General features: G+C 39.1%; 1 long non-coding RNA gene across 2 annotated transcripts in view; it reads right to left on the reverse strand.

The window, feature by feature from the left end:
- Window positions 1-20,217: 20,217 nt before the first annotated feature.
- Window positions 20,218-26,041, reverse strand: part of LOC120538083 — a 36,660-nt gene continuing 30,836 nt past the window's right edge. For both annotated transcript variants that reach the window (XR_005635440.1, XR_005635441.1), the window contains exon 5: window positions 20,218-22,639. This is a non-coding gene — a long non-coding RNA (uncharacterized LOC120538083). The remainder of the gene's footprint in view (window positions 22,640-26,041) is intronic.

A 26,041-nucleotide genomic window follows, 5' to 3' on the forward strand; every position in this document is an offset into this window, starting at 1 on the left:
ATGGGGCTCCTTTGTGACCAGGAGGAGGTCATGGGGTATGTTTGGTTGGGAAAAATGTTTGGGGTGAAGCGCAGGGGACCTTTTCACCGACAGTTCCACTCACGTCCCTGTACTGCCAACCGGAGAAGGGCTGCTGATGCAAGACCGGATGAATCATCTCAAGAAAAGGAAAACAACAGGAGAAGGGCTGCTGATGCAGGACCGGATGAAACATCTGAAGAAAGGGAAGGGAGGCTGTAGTCGATGTATGCTTGTTTGTCTGCCATACAAATCTGAACCGGGCATCCGATCGCCACCAAACTGGGCAAGGGGCTCCTTGTGACCAGGTCATGGGGTATGTTTGGTTGGGAAAAATGTCTGATGCAGTAGCGGATAAAACATCTCAAGAAAGGGAAACCAGGCTGTCTGCCAACAGGCGAAGGGCTGCTGATGCAACACATGTACAAATGCAGCACAATTTAAAAAACATGGATTTTGCATATAACTGACGGGCTGCATATCATGAACATCCTGTCGCTGTTATTGGCCAAATGGATCATATCTGTGTTCATTGTAGAGCTCTAAAATGGAAAGGAGAGTCACCGGGATTGTGTTGCTCAAAGGGGAAGGTGAAACTGCCATCTCTACTTCGTCTACCTGAACCTCTACACTCTTTGATGTCAGGATCAACACCAATTTCAAAGCATTTCTTGAACAACATCAGGAGGTACAATTCCTGTTTTCAAATGACTTCTTTTGGTGCAACTATACAAATATAACAGGATGGGTTCATGCCCACATTCAAAGTGCATGGTCAAGTTTACCATACAATAGGATCATTACTTCCATTAACTGATGGGACAATTGAGTTCCTTCAGATCTACTTCATGGGAGATATTTCTACAACAGCGCATCATAGGCACAGCAGAATACCGAACATGAGACTGGACATTGTGATGGATTTAGAACAATTCCTTCATAAGAACAACGTATATGTCACCCTTTTCATGACTGCACTTCAACATATATCATCAGATGATTATAAAGTTGTCATAAGAGCTGACAAAATGCCACAGGAAGAGCATCACTGACGATTCAATGCTCCAACACTTGATGAGGTTGCCATTGTAATGGTAGGCAATGACTTTGGGAAGTGGGACATTATCATTGAGAAAAAGAACAGAACTCTTCAGTGTGTGGCACTTTTCCATCAATACATATTATTGAGGCAACTATCATAACAGGTTGTGCAAGATGTTAAAATGTTTTCACACCAAGAATACCACTGATTTACCCTTTGATTTCAAACAACTACAATTTCCTGTTCGTTTGGCTTTTGCTATGTCAATTAATAAGGCTCAAGGGCAACCACTGCAAGTTGCAGGCATCAATTTGGAAAATCCATCCTTTTCACAAGGACATCTCTACGTAGCATGTTCTAGAGTGGGTAATCCTCAGAATTTGTTCATTTTTGCACCACAAGGGAAACAAAAATATAGTGTATCCAAAGGCTCTGGAGTAACCACTTGTATTACTTATTACAATAAAATGTGAATCAGAAAAATGTTTGTTCTCTTTCTATGTTGTGTTTCTTTTTTATTTGGGAAATTCTTTATACATTCCCGGTCAACGCCGGGTACTCCTGCTAGTTTTTTTATAAACTCTGTAGTATCAATACACAGACAGTAAAAGATACAGGATATAGTTTACCCCAAACACGCAACACTTTTATTTAAGGAATGTCTGCCGATGGCGATATCTGCCTGTGACATGTGAAAAACATGCTAAACTAAACAATTATTGAGCATGTTCATTTAAACTCTGATATATAATAGTTCAGCTTCATGACTCTCTAAGCTGCTTAGAAATAATAGTAAACATAAAACAATGCAAGGGGAATGGTGAGTGAGTGAGTGATGATGATGATGATGATGAAAACTGGCCAGTCTGCACAGCATTGTTTAATGATGCAGTCAGGGCCGTCTTAACAGCATTATAGGCCCCAAGCAAAGCAGTGCACTGAGGCCCCTACCTTCACAACCACTCAGCAAGTCACAACATACATACACTGCTCATAAAAATTAAAAGAACACTTTTTTATTGGGCCTGGCATGAAATCAATTAAACCTGTCTGATAATTTTCTGGTTGGTTAAGCAGCTGAGGTCATTGTTAATCACTTTCAGCTGTATTGGTGTTCATGGACTTAACGACAGGTGCACTAAAGTGGCAACAATTAGAAAACCCTCAAAACAGGACTGGTTTTACATGTGGAGGTCATTTCAAGTTTCTCCCTCTTGATCTTTTTTGGCTGGTTTTCCACTCGTGCTAGTTTTGGCTTGAGTAATCATCTCTACTGGCAGTATGAGGCGATTCCTTAACCCTACAGAAGTTGCACAGGTTGTCCAACTTCTCCAGGATGGCACATCCACACGTGCTGCAGCAAGAAGGTTTAATGTGTCTCCCAGCACAATCTCCAGAACATGGAGGAGATTTCAGGAGACTGGCTGTTATTCTCGGAGAGCTGGACAGGGCCATAGAAGGTCCTCAACCCATCAGCAGGACCGATACCTGCTCCTTTGTGCAAGGTGGAACAGGCTGAGCACTGCTCGTGCCCTACAGAATGACCTCCAGAGGGCCACTGGTGTGAATGTCTCTACCCAAACAATCAGGAACAGACTTCATGAAGATGGCCTGAGGGCCCGACGTCCTGTAGTGGGCCCTGTGCTCACTGCCCAGCACCGTGGAGCTCGACTGGCATTTGCTCAAGAACACCAGAATTGGCAAGTCCGCCACTGGTGCCCTGTACTTTTTACAGACGAGAGCAGGTTCACCCTGAGCAGCTGTGATAGACGTGAAAGAGTCTGGAGAAGACAAGGAGAACGATATGCTGCCTGCAACGTCGTTCAACATGACAGGTTTGGTGGTGGGTCAGTGATGGTCTGGGGAGGCATATCCATGGAGGGACGCACAGACATCTACTGCGTAGGAAATGGTGCTCTGACTGCCATAAGGTATTGAGATGAAATCCTTGAACCCATTGTCAGACCCTACGCTGGTGCAGTAGGTCCTGGTTTCCTCCTAATGCCTGGCCTCATGTGGCAAGAGTATGCAGGCAGTACCTGGAGGATGAAGGAATTGAAACAATTGAATGGCCTTCACGATCCCCTGACTTAAACCCAATAGAACATCTGTGGGACATTATGTTTCGGTCCATTAGGCGCCGCCAGGTTGCTCCTCAGACTGTACAACAGCTCAGGGATGCCCTCATACAGATCTGGGAGGAAATGCCACAAGACACCATCCGTCGTCTCATTAGGAGCATGCCCCGACGTTGTCAAGCAAGCATACAAGCTCGTGGGGGCCACACAAGATACTGAAAAGCATTTTGAGTAGCAGAAATTAAGTTTTTGAAAAAATGGACTAGCCTGCCACATCTTCATTTCACTCTGATTTTAGGGTGTCTACACAATTGAGCCCTCTGTAGGCAGAAAACTTTTATTTCCATTAAAAGACTTGGCATCCTTTTGTTCCTAAGACATTGCCCTGTCGTTATTTGTATAGATATCCAACTTCATATTGAGATCTGATGTATCTAATGTGTTTCTTTAAAGTGTTCCTTTAATTTTTGTGAGCAGTGTAGATTAGCATGGGACCCCTATGCTCGTAGGGGCACCCAGGCAACTGCCCAGCGTGCCAATGCGTTAAGACAGCCCTGGATGCAGTGGCATAATTGCAATATGAGAAAGTGCCAACTTCATACTGTACGTCTTTAGACTAAAATAATATACAGTACTGTATTTATGAAAAACATTTTTAAAAACCACGATTATATTAAGTTAAAAAGTGTACTAAAAAGTAAAAAGGTCTCTCATACATCACTCGTAAAATAAAAGGTGGGTGCTTTTGCTAAGATTTTAAGAAGTGTTTTTTGAATGTTGATTGATGAAAAGCACCCATGCTTTTATTTTTAAGAGTGATATATGAGAGGCTTATTTTTTGCAGCCGAACAAGAAGTACGTACACTTTTTAACTTAATATAAGCATGGCTTTTAAAAATTATTTTATATATATATATATATATATATTTTCAACTTTTTAGTCTTGGGTTTGTTTTAATATAATTGTGTAATCAATATTTTAACATTTCCTTCAATATTTCTATTCATTAATAGTGCCATCTATCCATCCATTTTCCAACCCGCGGAATCCAAACACAGGGTCACAGGGGTCTGCTGGAGCCAATCCCAGGGTACAAGGCAGGAACCAATCCTGGGCAGGGTGCCAACCCACCGTAGGACACACACAAACACACACTAGGGCCAATTTAGAATCGCCAATCCACCTAACCAGCATGTCTTTGGACTGTGGGAGGAAACCGGAGCGCCCGGAGGACAGCCATGCAGACACGGGGAGAACATGCAAACTCCATGCAGGGAAGACCCGGGAAGCGAACCCAGGTCTCCTAACTGTGAGGCAGCAGCGCTACCACTGCGCCACCGTGCCGCCCTAGTGCCATCTATTGGTGAAATATTTAACTATTCTTCATATGAATATTTCATTTCTTAACATGGATTAATTGATCAGTTAGTGAAACTGATTATTGATTCATCAGAAGTGAACAAGTGTGCAAAATTTCAAGTCATTTGGAAAATAGGAAGTGGGTTAAATATCGAATACAAGATTTGTACCAGAAAACAAACAGGTAAAGTTAAAATAAGCGTGGTAATAATAATAATAATAATTCATAGTTCATTTTGTGCTATACCTATACTTTATAAAGAATTGTTGGATCAAAGCAACTGCACAGAATGAGCCAGCTAGCTAGATGGATGGATACTCATCGAAGCACAGCAGTGCTTTTAATACATTCTGTTTCTATAACCCCTTTTGATATGTGCACTTGATATGCAGCACTCACTTGGAGATTGTGATTCCTGTAAATGTTTCTATTTATGGCATGCAAAGCTGGTTTCTGATGTTTGTGTTTTTTTGTCCTCAAATGTGTTTATGTCAGTACTACTGAACAACAATGAAAAGTTTGGCAATTTTAATGCTAACATGAGTAGCATGACTTATTAAAAAAAATCCTACTGAGACCATTGCAACTCCTTACACAGAGTGACACTTCTGGGAAGCAAACACGCAGTATGACATACGTATGCAAATACAGAACACATATCATAACATTCTCAAACATACTTAACCTAATTCATGACCATGCAGGACAGAGCACCAGCCAGTTACAAGGGATCACATCTGTAATTAAGAAAATGTGTGTCCTGATGGTTTGGAGAATTATTGTTTTTTTTATTACATACTTTTTATTACACAGTCTGGCTGTATTTAACCATTCCATCCTCACCTGTATCCTCATTTTTGAGTGGTCACCATAAGACTGAGTCTATAGATGCAAGAGGGTAATATGAAATCTCTCTGTGAGAAGCACAACATGATAATATCTCAGAGTAGAGCTACAGCTGTTTTTTTTTGTTTTTTTTTTTGAGGTGATCTGCATATGCAGTAAGGGGTCATTGTGGTGGCTCTAAAGATGCATTAGATACAGAAAGCTGGGAGCAGAGTTTCAAAAGACCTGAAACATGCTGGTGGAATTATATCTTATGGCTGGCCTGGAAATTTAATTGTTGTTAAAGATGGGAAAGCCTTCTTAATGTGCTTCTAAAGCTGTATGTTCTTTTCCCAAGCGCAAACAGGTATGGCAATTAAGAAAAAAGTAATCTGAGCTACTTGACTGAACTGACTGTTCCAGAAGTCACACACAATCATAGTCATTCAAGCCAAAGACAACCATTAAATGGCGTCCATTTCTTGAATAGAAAAGTTACAATGACAATATAAGCAGGAATGAGATCAAATAAATCAGCTGAAGGCATCCACTTCAAATTCTAAATGTTAAATAAAGGAAAACCAAGGCCTACAGATTATATCTTCTAAAGTGTTTTGCCTTTGTGTTTACTGCCAGGCAGTTTGTGTCCTTTGTAAAACACAACTCACCATGCTCTTTTTCCTCCTTAAAATGATGAACAATCATTCATGCAGAGATTTGCAGGAGAATGTACATCTGCCTGTGGATATTGTCAATAAATCAATTATTAAAAGTCACAAAAGGTATACTAAAAAGTACAAGATACAGTACGTGTATTTATTGTTTTTGTTTCAATTTTGTTATGAAGGTTATTTGGGTGCACTATGGACAAGTGAAATCAAGCTTTAAGGGACCTTGCTATGAATTGACACTACCAATGCTTGCAGTGATGCGTTCATCGGCTTTGCGGCAAGTTGATATGAACCAAACGCAGTACTGCTTCAAAAACAGTGGAAGTCGGTCTACTCCAAATGTAATGCACACCCAGCATATGAACTTTGCATACAGTTGTGCAGGTTGGCTTCTGTTTTATCAGTTTTGAGTATATAATCATTTTGTAAATGATTGTTCATCAATTTTGTATTTCTGATGGATGTAATATAAAATAATGTAAAGCTATATCACAAAATATTAGGAGAAAGACCTAAAAATGACCCCTCTGTGTTAAAACATATGAAAGAAATTAATACTTTTTGATATATCTGTAAACTGACAATCTGATACACTACATTTACTTTATAATGCATGGATCACTGATACAAATAGAGCTTTTGAATAAATGAAAAAAAACTTTAGACAAAGTCAGAATTTAAATTTTGATTAAGAAGAAATGTCTGAATAAAAAATGACAGCCACATGTGGTTGTCAGGTCTGAGTTTGAGAACTCCAGATCTAATGATAAAAGCTAGGGGGGAAACAAAGATGAAACACTATACAGTACAGTGTTCTGTACAAAACATTGCTTTCTGCTTCTCTTATGTGGCTTAAAAGTAATGCTGAGAACATGATTACACCATCCACATTTCTCCAAATAACTTTTAACATTTTGAAACAGTGGACTAATCAATAACCAAGAAATGCTCCGCAATAAAACACAAAAGACATCAACTCTAAAAACCCTAAGGCTGCACTCCAAATACATTGCAGCCCTGTCATTAGAAGTTGTATATGTCTGAGTGGTAAAATCCAAAGACAAGACCTACTTCACCACCATGACAACTGAAAAAGACCACACTGCTGCCCACCACCATGACAACTGAAAAAGGCAACACTGCTGCTTCTTATGACTTAGTCTGCATCTTAGAAGAGTTTGAATCTTCCTCCTGTGCTCACTTGGGTTTTCTGTAGATAGACCTTGCATTAAAGAAAAACAGTTTTACTGATAAGTATAAACTGGTCTGGTATGAGTACTTACAGGCATGGCATTCTGTCTGTTAGCCCACATGGAATTCTATTTGAAAAGATACCTACTCTTGTCTTCTCCAACCAGGCAATACTCAGGACAAGCGGCTTTGCTGTATACTGGAATTTGAAAGGATGGGGTTTTCCATACATTTTTTTTTCTCATAACCACACCACAAATTTATCTCAATAGGGCAACTTAGCTGCATCAATGTCGAGACGTGTCTTTTCTTCAAAGGTAAAGGATTGTAATTCAAGTACCAGTGCATTGCAGCAGCAGGAGGCCTTTTTGTAATTATTCATTATTGTTCAGAATTCCTGACGGCCTTCCCCTGTGACTAAGAGTTTGCAACTTGAATGCATTCTGTCCGTTCCACTTCAAGCACTGGCACATTGCGTATCCTTGAGCAACTCATTTAAACTGCCTGCGCTCGAAGTTTAACAATATGTGTCTGTCTCTCAAAACATTGTCCCAAAAACGTCACCTGCTTGCCAAATGGTGCTCACCATGCAAGGCTCCATTTTAAAAGGTAAATCAGAAATGGTGAGACCAGGACATGCAAACATGTGAACCGTTGAGGTAAACTAAAAAGGCTCATCTTGTCTGCATTTTTTGTTTCAAGTACTGCCCTCACTCACTGTGTAGAGCTTCCACATTTTGTTTCCTGTCTGTGAGGCTTGACAACTTTAAAATGGCTCAGCATAAGTGAAGAAGGTTGTACTTGTGGTCATGTGGCACCCACTCCAAGGCTGGATCCTGCCTTGCATCCACTGTTGTCAAGACAGGCTTCTGCTCTCTGCCACAACTTAATGTAAAAAGCTTTAAGAAAATGGATAGACAGTTTGTTATAATGTTTTGGAAATTACCACAGCATTAAGACTTAGCTGCCTGAAGCAAAACCTTTCTATTATCAGAAATACTTGAGCAGTTTTTTTTTTCTTTTTAGCTCAATCAATGTCTGAACCTCTGACAAATGACTAAAGGAATCTCATGGAGGCTACACGAGCATTTTTCTCTTTGTAGCAAGTGATACAGGCATGTCTGTAGTGTGCCCAGTGGTGTGAAACTTGGGGAGGATTCTCCTCTGATAGTAGTCTTCATCTTTTTCCACTTTACCGAAAGGAGTACTCACCCAGCCAAGCGTTACTACAGTAGTCACAGGGCCATCACTGAATGCATCCTTACTTTATTCATAAATGTTTGAATTGACAGTGCCTCAGTTTTCTCAAAGCAAAGATTGCATCAAATTGTTCAGGAGACATAACACACTTCACATTTCCAATGAATAAACACAGGTATTATGTGTGAAATATCACATTCAAACAAGTAGTAACAGCTATTGGGGAAAAATGTTACAGGTCACCCAAAACAATGACCATTCATCATGTCCTCAGTTTTTTTTTTCCTGCAATAGATAACTTTAGTCAATTAAAATGTGTGGTACACGTATGCTGCTTTCTGTATACCTCTAAATCCAAATCTCACATATTTTATAGTTAAATGATAGAATTCCCCCTGTGTCTGTGTGGGTTTCCTCTGGATGCTCCAGTTTCCTCTCCCAGTCCAAAAACATGCAGGTTAGGAGACTTGGCAGTGCTAAATTGGTCCTAGTGTGTGGTTAATGTGTGTTCACCCTACGATGGACTGCTAGCTGGGTCTGGCTCCAGCACCCCCATGATCCTGTTCAGTTCTAAGCTGGTTAGAAAATGACTGACTCAAATGACTGATAGGATGTGCAACTTTACAGCAATTATATAGCCCATGATATTGATATGCATATAAGTATGCAGATGTTACACATTTGCTGCTGTTTTATGTAAGGTGCAGTGATATAAGCTATTGTATATTTTGTTGTCTACATGTGGTGTTATTTTTATATTTATTGATGTAACATCAAGATAAATTCCTATCAAGTATGTTACATGGCAAGAATGTTTTCAAACATTTTTTTTAAATTGGAGATCAGAAGTATTTCATCTGAAAAACAACGAACTGGAAGGTTCAGGAGTGAATTTGTTATGTAAAGAGCTTAGGTTACAAAACCCGATTTCAAAAAATTATATACAATACAATTTATTTTTGTATAGCCCAAAATCACACAAGAAGTGCCGCAATGGGCTTTAACAGGCCCTGCCTCTTGACAGCCCCCCAGCCTTGACTCTCTGGGAAGACAAGGAAAAACTCCCAAAAAAAAACCTTGTAGGGAAAAATGGAAGAAACCTCGGGAAAGGCAGTTCAAAGAGAGACCCCTTTCCAGGTATGTTGGGCGTGCAGTGGGTGTCAAAAACAAGGGGATCAATACAATATACAGAACAGAACAAATCCTCAATATAGTATAAAAATAAAAATATTACAAGTACGGACCAGAATTTAACAGTAGATGATATCACATAATATGATTTGGATATTTTTAGAGTCCTGGAGACTTCAGATATCAAGCTGCCTCCCCCATTTGGCCATTCCACAGCTAAAACAGCGCTGGACCAGCCATTCCAATGAAAGGACCCCTCTACCCCACGAATCCTGCGCTCCTCCATCAGGAGTGAATTTACCTTAGGCAGGCAAAACAACTTGGCAGGTGAGTCGTGGCACCAAGTGCCACATTTGAGTACTGAGAAGAGAAACAGAATAGGTGAGGGTTAGTAACAAATTACAACTATCATGTTACTTATGCATGCTAATTTCTGTTGTTTTTCTTTTCTGTAAAAGGTAAATGTTACAAGGTGTGTGTCATGAAATGCTACTAAAGCTCCCTCCTACCAACAGCAGTATGCCTTTACAATACATCATTGTCGCTGCTCTTTTATCATTAGCCAAGTCAGAGGTGTTTTTTTGTCATTCTTGTGTATGTTTGAAGGAGGTTGTTGTTGCTATAATATTTCTGCAGTGTCTATAAAGGCTACATTTCCCTTTGGGACTGAAAACTCATAATAGTTTTTGATATGAGCCAATTTCAAATGCAGGTTGTGTAGTTATACTGTCAGTGCATTATGCGGATATACAGAATTGTAATTTGCAGTGGTACAATAATGTTCTGAGTGCAAGAGCCTATCTTAGAATGTTTAATGTTAGAATTGCTTAATTTCAAAAATAGACTGCCACTTCCTCATAGTTACAGTAGAATATGGTATAGCCTTTTACCCCATACGTTAACACGAAACAGAATGTTCTTAGCTATATCTGTAAAACAGTTTAGTGTTAGTTAAGCTGGTTAAGAAACAGTCTCACTGCTAGTATGGACTGTTATACAAGTTTGCAATTAGTGGATTGGCATACAGTTTTCTGGCCATGCTTACATACTTAATGACAGTATGAACAAAATTTGAGAAATGATATATAAGCCTTATTCAGAATTTTTCTTAAACAAGAACTTTTCTTTAATGTCAATATTTGTGTGAGTTGTTCTGCCTTGAATTTTTGCTAATGCTATTAAAACAAAGATCTTTGGTCTGTGGAATTATTTGAACACGAATTATACTATTGCCAGAACTACTCTATGAAGCAAACTGTAGAATTAAAAACTGTATAACTTTAGTTATTTGGGACATATTAGGCTACACTGAGATTTGTCAAGTTAAGAAGACAGACTTTTGGAGGTAGGGTAGTTCTGTTCATTAATCATGGTGCTGGAGAGCATGTTGACTGATGATTAGTGCATGCAAGTAACAATTTCAAAATACACATGACACTAACAGTCTTATAAATGTATAATGGGTGCAACCAGCTGCAACGGTATCCACCCATTAACATCAAACATTTATTTGCTTTTGTTTTTGGTGATTCATGACCATAAGGGGAGACAATTGAGCACTAAATCACATTAAGTTACTGACCTGAGGCACAACAACAGAGGCAATAGCAGACCAAAAAAAGCAGAGTGTGACACAGGGTCAGAAACGCATGGTCAAACCTAAATATGTGGCAAGGCAGAGACACATTGGTGGGTTTGTCCCAGTTGTGTAATCAGATCCCAGCACGACAGGGTGCCCACTATACCATGGGGTGGGCCTCCATTGTTTCCAGGACCTCTTCCTGCTGATTATTTCTGTGGCGGGTGGGGTCCTCAGGAGTGGGCAGTCAAAGCTGACAGCTGCTGGAGGAGTGCTGCCAGGTTTTTTTTGGTCTGGCGCCTCTGCCAACATTCCTTTTGGCTGCCCTTTGCCACTACCGGACCTCCCCAGTAAGCTTTCACTTGGCACATTTACATTTTTGTTTCTGCAGTGTTTTAGATAAAAACATGATAAAAAGACAACAAACAAACCCATTTCCCACCCTTGTGTTGCAATAGCTTTCAGGTCTGTAATTCTTTACTTGCTGGGATATCTAAACTGCTTTACTCTACCTAAATCTTGCTATGGCATCCAGAGGCAAGATACTTGATTGCAGCCCACTTAGATAATAGCTAGCACCCCAACATGGATATCAGCCAGCACCCTGCACAGCCATATTTTCCCAATGATCTGATTCTTGTAGTAGTAAAGGAGGAGTTCTAGTTAAAATAATAAGGACACAATGTACACTGAAGACATGAGACCATAAGGGGTGTGGGTTTCTGTTGGAGTTTACACAGCACACAAATATGTTTGTCAAAGGTATTCACTTATGCTACAGATAAAGCCAGTTTCAAATCCAACTTTTTTTTTTTTTTTCTAAAAGTCTAATTTTATCTAAGGTTGCTCAGCAACTACCTAACTTCCCTTTCAATCCTTCCAGTTTTATTTCAAACCTCATCACACCACTGTAATGACTCGTGCCTAAATTGATGATGCTTTCTCCCTTTGCAGTATTTCTGTATTCTCACTATAATTTCTGAAACATCTGAAGAATTATGCTGGGCTGACAGAAGCCTGCTGCACTTGAATGTCATCTTAACCTCCTACAGGCAATCATTTATCTCTGTTGTTGACTCTCTTTAGCTTCCCTCCCGTACCATGTCTAATAGTTCTATACTTTGTTAAACTTCTACGTGTTGTCACTGGGTAGACTCTGTGTTGCATGCCTACTCTCAATACTTGGCTCAAAAGAATAAACATATCCATCATAGAAAATATGTCTTTAGCCAGCTTAACACCTGAAAATTTGCAAATCTTTGCCAACTGAACACAACTAAAACCAAATCACCTCTTGTGGGAGCATTTAAAAAACTCCTGTACACCTGACTCCTTCACATTGGACATTAGTTCTTGAAAAGTCCTCTCATTATCCCCTCATGCCAACCCTGAAGTCATTCCCTGAACTTTCAGTCCTGCATGTCTGCTCTTCACAAAACTTGATTTTATGCTCTATAAAACATCGCACAACTCCAAACCTAGCTTTCAGTGCTTGGATGTTTTGGAGTAGCTGAATACTGAAGTACTCAACTTTCATAATTTCTCAGTCATATGAATGCAGTTTTCTTTAAATTGGCCTTTGTGAATACTTTTGCCAGAGCCTTAGCTCAAACCAAGCACTATCTTGCACCCTTACCAGCCTCTCTTCAAATTAGGGTTGTACAGTATACCGGTACTAAAAAGGTACCAAACAACCCAATTTTAAAAACTGTATGGTTCCAGCATTACCTAGTTTTCAAAGACCTTGTGCTCAGCTCTTCATTCTTCCACTCTCAGATGCACTGGAGATTCTGCAGGGGCACCACCACCTGCTCTTCACCGTGCTGAAGACAGTTCGGACTTAGAATATATCAAGGCAGGGAGGCTGAAGTATGATGGGAGGGGGTTATTATTGGCTTCAGTTACCATTTCAGGACAAGTACTGAGGTCCCAAAGCTGATAATGATATCAAAGTCAAAATTTTAATGCCAATCCAACACTACTTCAAATAGTCAGTCATCCTCAGAACTCAGCTAACTCAACTATAAAACTGTTTGCTCTGTTCAAATCTACTTAAACACCTACCTGTTCTCTGCAGGTTTTGTTTTTTAATTACTGCCCGTTCATCCAGTTTCAATAATCCTGTCTATTCATCATGACAGTAGTGAGAGCACTGGGCTTTATGCTAAAATAACTGCTAGCTGTAAATCATCTATGACGAGTCCCCTTGGCTTCCTTGTCTTATTTCCTCACTCTGTTTATTTGTTAGACATATTTTGATGCCACACACTGTTAAGATTTGTCCAACACATTTCCACTCTCCTTCCACTGGCTTTCTTGTATGGTTTTTATATACTTGCTGTTCCTAATTTCTGTTGTACTGTTCACATTTGTATATTTAATATCTTACAATAATCCTGGCAGGCTCTGTTAAACACCCAATGACAATGTATGCTGTTAAAGGTGCTATATACAGTGGTGTGAAAAACTATTTGCCCCCTTCCTGATTTCTTATTCTTTTGCATGTTTGTCACACAAAATGTTTCTAATCATCAAACACATTTAACCATTAGTCAAATATAACACAAAATGCAGTTTTTAAATGATGTTTTTTATTATTTAGGGAGAAAAAAAAATCCAAACCTACATGGCCCTGTGTGAAAAAGTAATTGCTCCCGAACCTAATAACTGGTTGGGCCACCCTTAGCAGCAATAACTGCAATCAAGCGTTTGCGATAACTTCCAATGAGTCTTTTACAACGCTCTGGAGGAATTTTGGCCCACTCATCTTTGCAGAATTGTTGTAATTCAGCTTTATTTGAGGGTTTTCTAGCATGAACCGCCTTTTTAAGGTCATGCCGTAGCATCTCAATTGGATTCAGGTCAGGACTTTGACTAGGCCACTCCAAAATCTTCATTTTGTTTTTCTTCAGCCATTCAGAGGTGGATTTGCTGGTGTGTTTTGGGTCATTGTCCTGTTGCAGCACCCAAGATCGCTTCAGCTTGAGTTGACGAACAGATGGCTGGACATTCTCCTTCAGGATTTTTTGGTAGACAGTAGAATTCATGGTTCCATCTATTACAGCAAGCCTTCCAGGTCCTGAAGCAGCAAAACAACCCCAGACCATCACACTACCACCACCATATTTTACTGTTGGTATGATGTTCTTTTTCTGAAATGCTGTGTTCCTTTTACGCCAGATGTAACGGGACATTTGCCTTCCAAAAAGTTCAACTTTTGTCTCATCAGTCCACAAGATATTTTCCCAAAAGTCTTGGCAATCATTGAGATGTTTCTTAGCAAAATTGAGACGAGCCCTAATGTTCTTTTTGCTTAACAGTGGTTTGCGTCTTGGAAATCTGCCATGCAGACCGTTTTTGCCCAGTCTCTTTCTTATGGTGGAGTCGTGAACACTGACCTTAATTGAGGCAAATGAGGCCTGCAGTTCTTTAAACGTTGTCCTGGGGTCTTTTGTGACCTCTCGGATGAGTCGTCTCTGCGCTCTTGGGGTAATTTTGGTCGGCCGGCCTCTCCTGGGAAGGTACACCACTGTTCCATGTTTTTGCTATTTGTGGATAATGGCTCTCACTGTGGTTCGCTGGAGTCCCAAAGCTTTAGAAATGGCTTTATAACCTTTACCAGACTGATAGATCTCAATTACTTCTGTTCTCATTTGTTCCTGAATTTCTTTGGATCTTGGCATGTTGTCTAGCTTTTGAGGTGCTTTTGGTCTACTTCTCTGTGTCAGGCAGCTCCTATTTAATTGATTTCCTGATTGAAACAGGTGTGGCAGTAATCAGGCCTGGGGGTGGCTACGGAAATTGAACTCAGGTGTGATACACCACAGTTAGGTTATTTTTCAACAAGGGGGCAATTACTTTTTCACACAGGGCCATGTAGGTTTGGATTTTTTCTCCTAAATAATAAAACCATCATTTAAAAACTGCATTTTTTGTTTACTTGTGTTATATTTGACTAATGGTTAAATGTGTTTGATGATCAGAAGCATTTTGTGTGACAAACATGCAAAAGAATAAGAAATCAGGAAGGGGGCAAATAGTTTTTCACACCACTGTAAAATAACAGTCAGCTGCCGATAGCAGGCTTTCCAAAGACATAGTGAAATACAGCAGCTGGAACCAAACTTAAGAGTCATGTAGGAAGGTGCGGGGAGGCCTGCCTTAACATCTTCACCTGCACAGGAACACTGATTTATGTTTGTAAAGTTCTGGCAAGACTCCATGTACTAAGATTATAACAGCTAATGCATTCATTTCAGCCGAATACTGAGGGGATCATAGACAACAAGATAAATGTCACACATTCTAAACCAGTTTTGTTAGCATAGAAACTATGCTTGTGCTGCCAGTGCGGCTTTAAAATATTCAGAATGCTTGTAAATAAATAAAAACACCCACTTTTTTGATCCTGTTGAAATACACAAATATAATTTATCCTGGCAGTATTGGGTGAAGACTTGGACAGTATACAACTAGAGTTGGGGGTGATGTACCCAATATACACACACATGTACACATCATTCTTATTTCGGACAGATAATGACTCCCCAGGAATTGCAGATGTGAGGGAGTATCACTGTGAATGGTGATTAAAAAAATAACAAGAATGAAAGCATTAAGTTTATCTCAAAGGCCAGGAGAATATTGTCTTTATTTGTATCGTTTAGCATCCATAGACTGCCCATCAATCTGTAGTGGACACAAATACAGGACTAATAGTTCATTAGCCTTTTTAGTTTCCTGTAACATTAATCTGCCTCCTGTGTTATTAAATTGAAAATTTACAGAGTGCATTGAATTAATAAATTTGATGCAGCATTTCATTGTAAGGTGTGGCACAGTGATTAGGGGTGCATTTCCAAAAATGATGAATCATAGCAGTTAACAAACACCTTTGCGTTTCCCCAAAACCTTCTTAAGCAGCCACATTACAAGCAAGCGTAAAGTACTATTTAGTTTACCCCACCCCAAACAGGCCTACAAAAATGCATCACAAGTCAATTACAATATAAATTTAGTAACATAATACTACAAAATAACAAAGCACAAAATCCCATTCTTTTAGACATCAGATAATCATGGTTTACTAAGACAAACAGTAGTCTTTCCAACAGCAAAAAAACTGAGTGAGGTGGTATAAGGAGAGTGGGTTGTTCCTTGTGTGGAGTTTGCATGTTCTCCCCACCCAAGTTTCTTTAACATGCTCGGGTTTTCTTACACAGTCTAAAGAGATTCAGGTTAAATGAACTGGCATTGTTGAATTGTCCCTAATCGGTGCTTGTGTGTGCCTGCACCCAGGAATGGTTTCGCACCCAGTGTTTGCTGAGATAGCCTCCAGCTTCCCTGTAACTCTATCCTAATAAGTAGGTTAAGAAAGTGGATGGATGAATAGAAAATGTATAATACAATGATGACAATAAACCTGCACATCATAACCTATATTACCGTCTTTCAAACATACAGTCAACCACATAGACTGCCTGGTGCAAATTTACAAATTATTTGTGTATCCTTAAATGAAGTAAATTAATTCAATTATGCATTAGAAATTCCCACACTACTTCAGACAGTACACAGTGTGTTTATTCCTCAAATATGCATTGAATAACTAAAGCATAATGCAATGCAAAAAGCATTGCTATTTACAAAGATAGTGGCAGCACATTTGAGCAGCAATTCCTATACCATGCATTCCACTACGCTGCGGGTTTGCTGATGCACTGTATTGTATTGTATTGTTCTTTGGCAGCTGCCTGAGGGTTATTTACGATTGTCAACAGGAAAGCATGAAGGGGAGACCTGCTAACACCCAGTAACCATCCCTTTCTTCCCTTTTCACACAGTTCAATTGCCTCAGTGAAGACACTGTGGGTACTACCAGGCTTCTTTAGCACAATATCCGTGACAAGTCTTTTGTGACTGCAAAATCACCTGTGCGATTGATGATGAGAATCTTTACGCCAGGTGTAATGAGGCACCAAGAGGCTGAGTGTATGAATGGGTATCGGTTACACCTCACTGGTTTTATTTAGAGTGTTGGACTTCTGAAGTGGTGGCTGAAGTCACAAAAAAGGACTCAATAACCGTTACTCTTGGTGGGCTTTGTTTATTGCTGCTGCTGCACTATATCCAAACATATCAACCAGTCAGATTAATGGCAACACTTAAGACATCTTTGTGAAAGTAATGCAAGCTGCCACTGACTCTTGAAAATGTTTAAATTAGAGAAAAATCATGAACTTGTACATTTAATGCAATACTTAAGAACAGTATAATTTATTTAAAAGAATACACAAAATGCATTTCATGATGAGGATGATAAACTCTCAATAAAAATTGAGGTTGCCCATTTCAGAAGCACATAGAGATTAACAACTACTGTAGGTTGGAGAGCACATAGGTTGTGAAGAATTTGAAATTACAGTTTAGTTGCGATAGAATTTGAGAAACACTCTTAAATTAACGATTGATCTTAAAATGGAGGCTACGATGTTTTTAACATTACAACGATTTTAGGAAACCCCAGAGCTGTTGCCTCACAGATAAGTTCTGACCCCTGAGAACCTGTAAATTCTTTAAATGAGTTTTAATAATAAATGACATGCAGCTTTGGTGAATATTTACTTTAAGAAGAGGAAGGAACATAAGGTTACGTACAAGAGTGGAGGAAGATGCACACAGGTAGATTACATCCTATGCAGAAGAATTGATCTGAAGGATATTGGAGTCTGCAAAGTGGTGGCAGGGGAAAGTGTAGTTAAGCAGCATAGGATGGTGGTCTGTAAGATGACGTTGGAGATCAAGAAGAGGAAGAGAGTGAGGGCAGAGCCAAGGATCAAATGGTGGATGTTGAAAAAGGAAGACTGTAAGGTTGAGTTTAGGGAGGAGGTGAGACAGGCACTGGATGGCTGGGAAACTACTGTAGATGTAGTAAGGGTGACCGCAAGAAGGGTGCTTGGCGTGACATTTGGAAAAGGAGGAGAAGGAAACCTGGTGGTGGAATGAGGACATACAGGAGAGTATACAGAGAAAGAGGATGTCAAAGAAGAAGGGAGAAGGCATAGACAGTGATCACCACACAGAATACATTAATTTCATGATATTCCTGCTCTCTGAACATTTAGAATGCTAAGATAAATACTTGATATCATTTTCATGATGAAATGCATTAAAGCATGTATTAATCATGTGGGGGCACGGCAGCGTGCAGGGTGCACTGCCTTGAATTTGCATGTTTTTCTGGTTTACTCAGCGTGCTTCAGTTTCCTTTCAAAGTCATGTAGGATGTGGGTTTTTGTGATGCTAAAGTGACCCTGCTAGTGTATGTGTTGCTCGCATTCACCCTGCGATGAGCTGGCGCCCTGTTCAAGATTTGTTCCTGCCTTGCGCACAATGCTTGCTGGGATGTGCGCAACCCTGAATGGATGACATAATTAAACATGTATAACGAAGATTTTTTTAAAGTTCTGAACACTCTGTGGTCTAAGTTTATAACCAGTTTTAATTTCACAAAGATATTTATCGTGGTGAAAGAAAAAGAAAAAGGAAGGATAGGAGCTGAGGGTTTGGTACGTCAGATGGAGACAGCACACATGCAATAAAGAAAGCCCACTCAGAAGAACATCAGTTGAATTTTGTGTTCGTGTCTCCGACCACCAAATCACGAACCCAACATTTATACAATATTTCAGTTAAACCTGTGTGATACCCATTCATACATCGAGTTTTTTGAAGCCTTGTCACACCTGCCATAAATTTCTCTACACTGAACATACACCTGGGGACCCCTTACTGCGAGGGAGCAGCACTACCGCCTCACTACTGTGCATGTTTAATATCGGCTTTAATGCATTTCATCATGAAAATGATATCAAGTATTTATCTTAGCATTCTAAATTTTCAGAGAGCAGGAATATCATGAAGTGAATGGATTCTGTGCGGCGATCGCTGCCTGTGCCTCCTCTTAGTGCAGAGGAAGTCAGTTTAAGAAGCGTAGTGATTAACAACTGGGTCGGGGAGCACTTAACACAAAGCATTTAATGTACTGCATTAACTTATGATGGGTTTTGAGAAAATCTAGTAAATTAAACATTGATTTTAGGATGAAGTTTAGTTTACAACATTCTACTTTAATTATAAAATAAACTGAGAATATAGTGGAAATGTCGACTTTAATCTCAACATAAATGGTGAGAATAATGTGGAACTGCCGAGAATAAAGTTAACATGTCGACTTTATTCTCGACATATCGTTTTTTTTTTCTTCTTCACTGTGTCCATATTTTATTTTCTTCACTGTGGCCCTAATACGCTTCCGTAGGGCTATACCACAAATAGCATTATAAATGCAAGTTGCAGTTTTATTATTTATGTATATAGCTGAGCTTGAAGCAAGCTCCATATTAATGCAATTTGCTTTAATGATGGTTCAGTTGGTAAAGATGTCATCATCAAGTTGCACTTGTTTTATTTTATTTTATTTTTATTTGGTGAATACTGTGTAATGCACCTGGGCATAAAGTCTTAACATAATAGTATTGTAACTGGAAGTTTCACAATTATTTATTTTATTGTTATTACTTATTAATTTAAATATTAGGCAGTTTAATGATGGTAAAGTTGTTTAAAATGTCACTTTAACGTGTCAGTGGACAGAGATTATTAACATTAACAGAAAGTGTAGTTGGTTTACATAAAATATTTAGTATTTATTCCTGTTCTAAGACATGTTCAGTGCAATACAACCTTTGACAAGCACCTCTGGATATTTTACTCAGTCTAAATGCCTCTTTGGATGGTTGAAAATATGTTGTCAAAATTTTAGTTTAAGTTGTTTGCAAAATATGTTCAATGAAAGGTTCTATATTTTGACTGCAACTTTCATACAATGCGATTTCTTCTCTTTATTAGTGCCACCTCCTTGAAAACTGTCACTGTATGGGGCCATACAAACCTGTATTAATACTTGTGTGCACATTAAAATATTTTTTGTACAATTCTCATGACAGTGGAACAGCTTATTCTTAGCCAGTCTACTGCAGTAACTGGGGAAAAAAATACCGTTGAATACCGTGAAACCGGTATAATTTTGAAAAATACCGTGATATAGAATTTTGGTCATACCGCCCACACTACTTTCACTCAATTAGAAATGGCATTTTTTTGTTGAGCATTATCACCATTCACGGTCCAGTTTAACTACAAGAGGACCACTGCCGTCACTGTGCTTTAGCTTTAGGTCAAGAGGTTCATTTTCCTCAAGTGCTTCTTTAGTTAGTAAATAGCCATGGTTTTATTAGGTGACCAAATGAAAGTTCTCAAACTACTTATTTTTACATTGAGGCTTCTGTGTAGCTAATCACATTTTCCAAGTTCCATTCCCTATAGTGAAGCTGTACGCATTTTCCCTGCCACTTGGGTTTGATCTAGAATGCAATAAAACAGGTCTTTTTGACAGCTTGGCACCAACAGTACAACCCAGGTTGTGGACTTATGTTTCACTACAGTGAGGTCATTAACTATTTATGAATGAATTCTATTTCATTAGCTGCATAGTTAGTTACGTGATCAATCAAAATTGATCCTGAGGGAGTGTAGGTATATATTAATGTGTCTGGTGATGGACTGGTTTTCCTGCCTCATGCTAGATGCTCTACAATAGGCTCCAACACTGTTTGAACTTGGAATGAAATTATTAGATGGATCAGCACTGAGAATTAGCCTAAGCAGTGGTCTCTTAAAAAAAAAAAAAAAAGAACCATGATCTACTTTTAGGTATTGTCTCCAAGCTATAAAAACAAACAAAACAAAAAAGGCCCACCAATTCTAAAAAGATGATTTTGTGAATCAAATCGACTCCACTCATTCATTTGAAAAAGCTAATGCATAGGGTGCAAGTAGTATGGATACCTTTATAGAAAACCTTTTTCTGGATGGAATAAAAGCACAGACTTCAGTCTTTATACTTCAAGTACACAGTGAACTTTAAAGTAAAGAAAAAAAGACAAAATTAAAATGAAGAGGTGTGCCAACAACCTAACGAAGCAGCACAAAAGACCACCCTGAAATACACAAAAGTGAAAAGTTGCCCAACCAGTCTCACTCACTCCCCCCCAAATGAAGGACATATCCCCCACCCCCACCTAACACACAGTTTTTTTCCCTGCATGCCGGCCTCTTCAACTAACCTTGAGGATCCTCCCACCGACCTGTCTTGAAGTGAAAAGTATGAAGGCGTGTGCACCCAAGCCCAAGAGTGACAGAGGGATACACAAAGAGGGCAGCCCTCGAATTAGGCTGGGATAGAATGTGCTGTAAGCAAGTGACCCCAGTACTGTACTATACTCTCACACAGCCGGGCTGTTTAACTCCTTCACAGCCTACCAAATGAAAGTCATTTCAGCTTTACACATTTGTTCAGCTTTAGAAAAACAAAAAATGGGAATTATTTTAAAAGCACCTAAAACTTTAGGATTCTTCAATTGTGAACTTGATCCTCTCCTTAGTAAGGTGGCACAAACTTGTTAGTTTTTGCACAGGCAGCAGTACCGATGGTGGGGAAAAAAGAAAGAAAAAAAATATCATCAGACCAGGCTTAAGGAACAGACCCACAATGTCAAAGAAAATGCAGAATTCAAATGCAAGACACTGCTTAAAACCCCACTACTTCTTTTTGAAATGAAAGTTCAAATCAAAACTTGGACTACAGTGTTATACTCAAAGCATCTATCAGTTCCCATAATGTACCTACATAGTTCTGTTCCAGTTACTTATGCACATGTGACTCATTCCAGAAAAAAAAAATAAAAACAGGAATCATCACTAACTGGAAGACAGGATGGAAAGTTTCAAAATAACGATAAGTTTTGTTGTAACACGTTTACTCCCACCTTGCAAGAATAAAGTAGATTTGAGTTTCCATTTCAGTGCCAGTCAAGATAGGGGAAGTAATCTGATGGCTGGAAAGTTGCAGTCCATATAAAGGTAGACAAAACAGATCCTAGTTATTACACATTTGTATGCCATACCTCTGCAAGGTCAGAAGTCAATAAACAAACACACACAAACTGTACATCCATCCATTTACTGAAACCACCTTTTCTAAGAGAGAGTCACTGCGATCCAGCAACTATCTTAGTGCCATTTAAATAAATGTCAAGAACCATCCTTGGTCAGTCAAATGCAAGGCACATATGAGAACACCCGCTCCCACTGGACCAGTTTGGAATTACTGATGAAGCCAACAAAGTGCAAAATCTTTATAGACAGCCTGACCATCCAGACTGCTCCATGCTACACACAGCTCCTGAGGTTAGACGCCTTACTTATCTATAGTACCACACATTCATTTATTTTCTATATGATTCTGAGTCATAGGAAGTTTGTGGCAAGTTAGGAAATTGGAAATTAAGTTACTTAACGGACAGGAAACAGGAGAACAGTAACCTGTGATGAAGTGCATAATGGAGTGTTTTGGGCATCTGGGTTAGGCTCATTTTTCTTAATATACATCAGCAATCTGGAATCAGATGCAGCAAATAAACCTACAATGAAGAAAAAAGAAAATAAGGTGAGGTAGCACAATAATTTAACAAGATGGATAACCTTTAAAACCAAACACTCAATGCAAATCAGTGTAGTCATTTTTTAAAACTTGTTCTATGTTATAATTGTTTACTGGTTTTATGATCATGTTTGTAGCATTTTTATTTGAACTGTCAAATCAAATATATTTTTCCTTTAAATTGTCTTTTATTCTAAGTTATCATGTTACACTCCTGCTTTTTATTCTGTCACTTGGTTTTATTATATAGTACTTAGGTCAGCTTTCAGCTGCATAAAATGTGCTTGACTAGCAAAGTCTCCTTGTAAATAACAAAACTAAATACAAATGAAAGATGGAGACGCTAAGAAGCACATTTTTAGGGATTTGTGAATTGAGGTTATGTGGAGGTAATTAGGGCAGCATAGTGGGAGCACTGCTGCCTTGCAGTAAGGAGACTGGGGTTTGCGTCTGTGGTGTTCCCTACGTGTAGTTTGCATGTTCTTCCTTTGTCAGCGTGGGTTTCCTCCCATATACAGTACAGGTTAGGTGAATTGACTTTGCTAAATCTGCCCTAATGTGCGTTTGTGTGTGAGGTGTGTTCACCCTGCGATAGGCTGGCACCCTCTCCAGGCATTGCTCCTGCCTTGTGTTGTATGATCGATGGGATAGAATTGAGCTGACTCATAACCCTGCCCTGGATAAATGGGTTAGGAAAATGGTTGGAAGGAAGGAAGCGACTAAAAAGCCTAATTAAATGATGAAGCACATTGTAAAAAGTGTTGAACTAATAGGCTTAACTCCACAATCTTGTGGTGGTCCTACTTTTAAAGTATTTAAAATATTTCTTGGTGCAACACTACATAATAAATAAAGCTACAATAAAATCTGTTAGAAGAGCTACTAGGTACATTCCAAAACATGTCTTACTTCAAATTCAAATGTGTTCCTTAGTATGGGAGACCAAATGCAGCATTGCAGAATTATCCAAAGCATCTACCAAGTGAATCTAGCAGAATTCTCTTAGCTAGGATTTGAATTCAAGGCAACCCAGGAAGTATATCATTGCTTTCTGAAAGAAAACAGACATTCTACACCCCTATATAAAGGGATAAGAAAAGTTTGTAAGTCTTTGTCATCAGTAAGAATCTCGAGTGATGGTATGCCTATAGAATTCCCCTGATTACCTGGAAAGTATGAAAAGTTTTCTACTAGATGAAAACTGCATAACAAAAAAAAATAGGTGTTGGTATCATTGATTAAAAAGTGGACACAATTTATATTAAAACATTTGAATTTGGTTAACAATGAAAAACCCTGAAGAGATATGTGCAGATGGATGGTGGGAGCCACAACGTAATGGTGGGTAGGCAAGGTGGTGCCCTGTAAAGTGAAAGGAAACAGTTCTCAATTCTGTGTTTAATAAGTCTCGATGGAGCAATTGAGAGTTCACATGGTTGTATTTTGGTATAGTTGTGAGACCTACCTACTGTACATACACATGTGAAATGCAGGTAAACAAATGCATTTGCTGTGATTCACTGTTTGTGAAAAAGGGTGTGTGCAATAGCTGCCATGAATGCCTCATCACATTATATACAGAGAAAAATGACTTCCTCCACTCATGGCATGAGAAGAACCTTTCCTTAAGGAAAAAGGATAATGACTAATGTAGTTCTTCTTAGCTAAAACAGCATACTGAATTCAGCTGTATCCATATTCACAGAGCATATACTGTATCCTGAAGTGGATGTGGGTAGGTGCATTACAAATAAGCAGTTAAATCTCCATGGGAAGGGACTGTTTCACCAAGTGTGAACCTGAGAAACGCTGCTTGCTTGTCTCCGGATTCAGATAATATACTCTTGCAGTTTGCTGTTCCTCTCACTCTCCTGCAAGATGAATGCTTTAAACCATGTAAGTCCACTTCCACTACCCAACATATAACGTAGGATGGCATTATTAGGCCAGATGAGGGGCTGGTAAAATTTCAGAAACACCAACAGTGTCTACAGTTGATAAGGAATGGGCCAATAAGCAAAAAATATTCAGCGAGCAGCAGTTCTGTGGGGTGAAAATGTTTTTGTGTTTAGGAGAGAGGTCAGAAGAAAACAAACTGTATATACCACTAATACTCCAGCAACAGTGCTTTACAACAGTGGTGTGCAGAAGGGCATTTCTGAACATGACACATGTTGAACCTTGAAGCAGATGGGCTACAGCTGCAGACCACTGTGCCAAGTTCCAGTCTTGTCAAATAAGAACAGGAAGTTGAGACTGCAGTGACCATGTAATCACCACAAATGGCTGACTGAAGGGTGTTAATATATGGCCTTAAAAATGTCAAGTTCTACTATGATTTACAGACTGTAGGATCAGAATTTGACATACAGAATTTTGACATGGCTCCATTCTGCCTTTTGTCCGGAGTATAGGCTGATGGTATGAATGTAATGGTATGGAGGTTGTTTTTTTGTCTTCAGTAGGCCTCTTAATACCATCTAAGGCAGGTTGAAATCTAAATAATCAACATAGCCTGCAGTGTATTCAGCATTAAACATTTGTGGTGCACTATCTATTGGAACATATTTTATAATGCATAAAGTAATTAATTTCATTTGTCATATGGCATATATCCATGGTCATATTCAACAGATGGTTTATTACAAACATTGGCATTAATTTTACAAATCCCATACCAAATGAAATATAACTGAGACAAAGCAATCAAACAGATATACAAATACATAGACACTTGTCCTTTTATTAAAGTGGAATGTTATTTATATTAAAGTTTTGGGTTATTTTGGGTGACTGTTGTATTTGTTGATGGCTGAAACAGACTTCCATAAGAAGGCCACAGTTGGGCAGAACAAATTACAGTAATAGTATGTCTCCTTTTATTGTAGTTAGGTGCACTTTCATTTAAAATAAAAATGGTGTGTAAAAATATGTCAGAAAATGAAGAAAATCACATTTTTCATAAATATTTTCTTAGTAAATAAAGAACAAGTTCTAAACTCGGGTCAAGATCATATCAGTTTCTCTTTTCCAAAAATGGATGTAGAAATGTGAATATTTCACAGTACACAGTGAAAATGCACATGAACATATTGCTTACATCTTCAGTATCCCAGTTAGTATTTTCTAACCCGCTGAATCCGAATACAGGGTCATGGGGGTCTGCTGGAGCCAATCCCAGCCAACACAGGGCACAAGGCAGGAACCAATCCTGGGCAGGGCGCCAATCCACCGCAGGACACACACAAGCACACCCACACACCAAGCACACACTAGGGCCAATTTAGAATCGCCAATCCACCTAACCTGCATGTCTTTGGATTGTGGGAGGAAACCGGAGCCGGAGGAAACCCACGCAGACACGGGAGAACATGCAAACTCC

The sequence above is a fragment of the Polypterus senegalus genome, chromosome 1 (assembly GCF_016835505.1).
Source record: "Polypterus senegalus isolate Bchr_013 chromosome 1, ASM1683550v1, whole genome shotgun sequence".
In the NCBI taxonomy this organism is placed as follows: Eukaryota; Metazoa; Chordata; class Cladistia; order Polypteriformes; family Polypteridae; genus Polypterus; species Polypterus senegalus.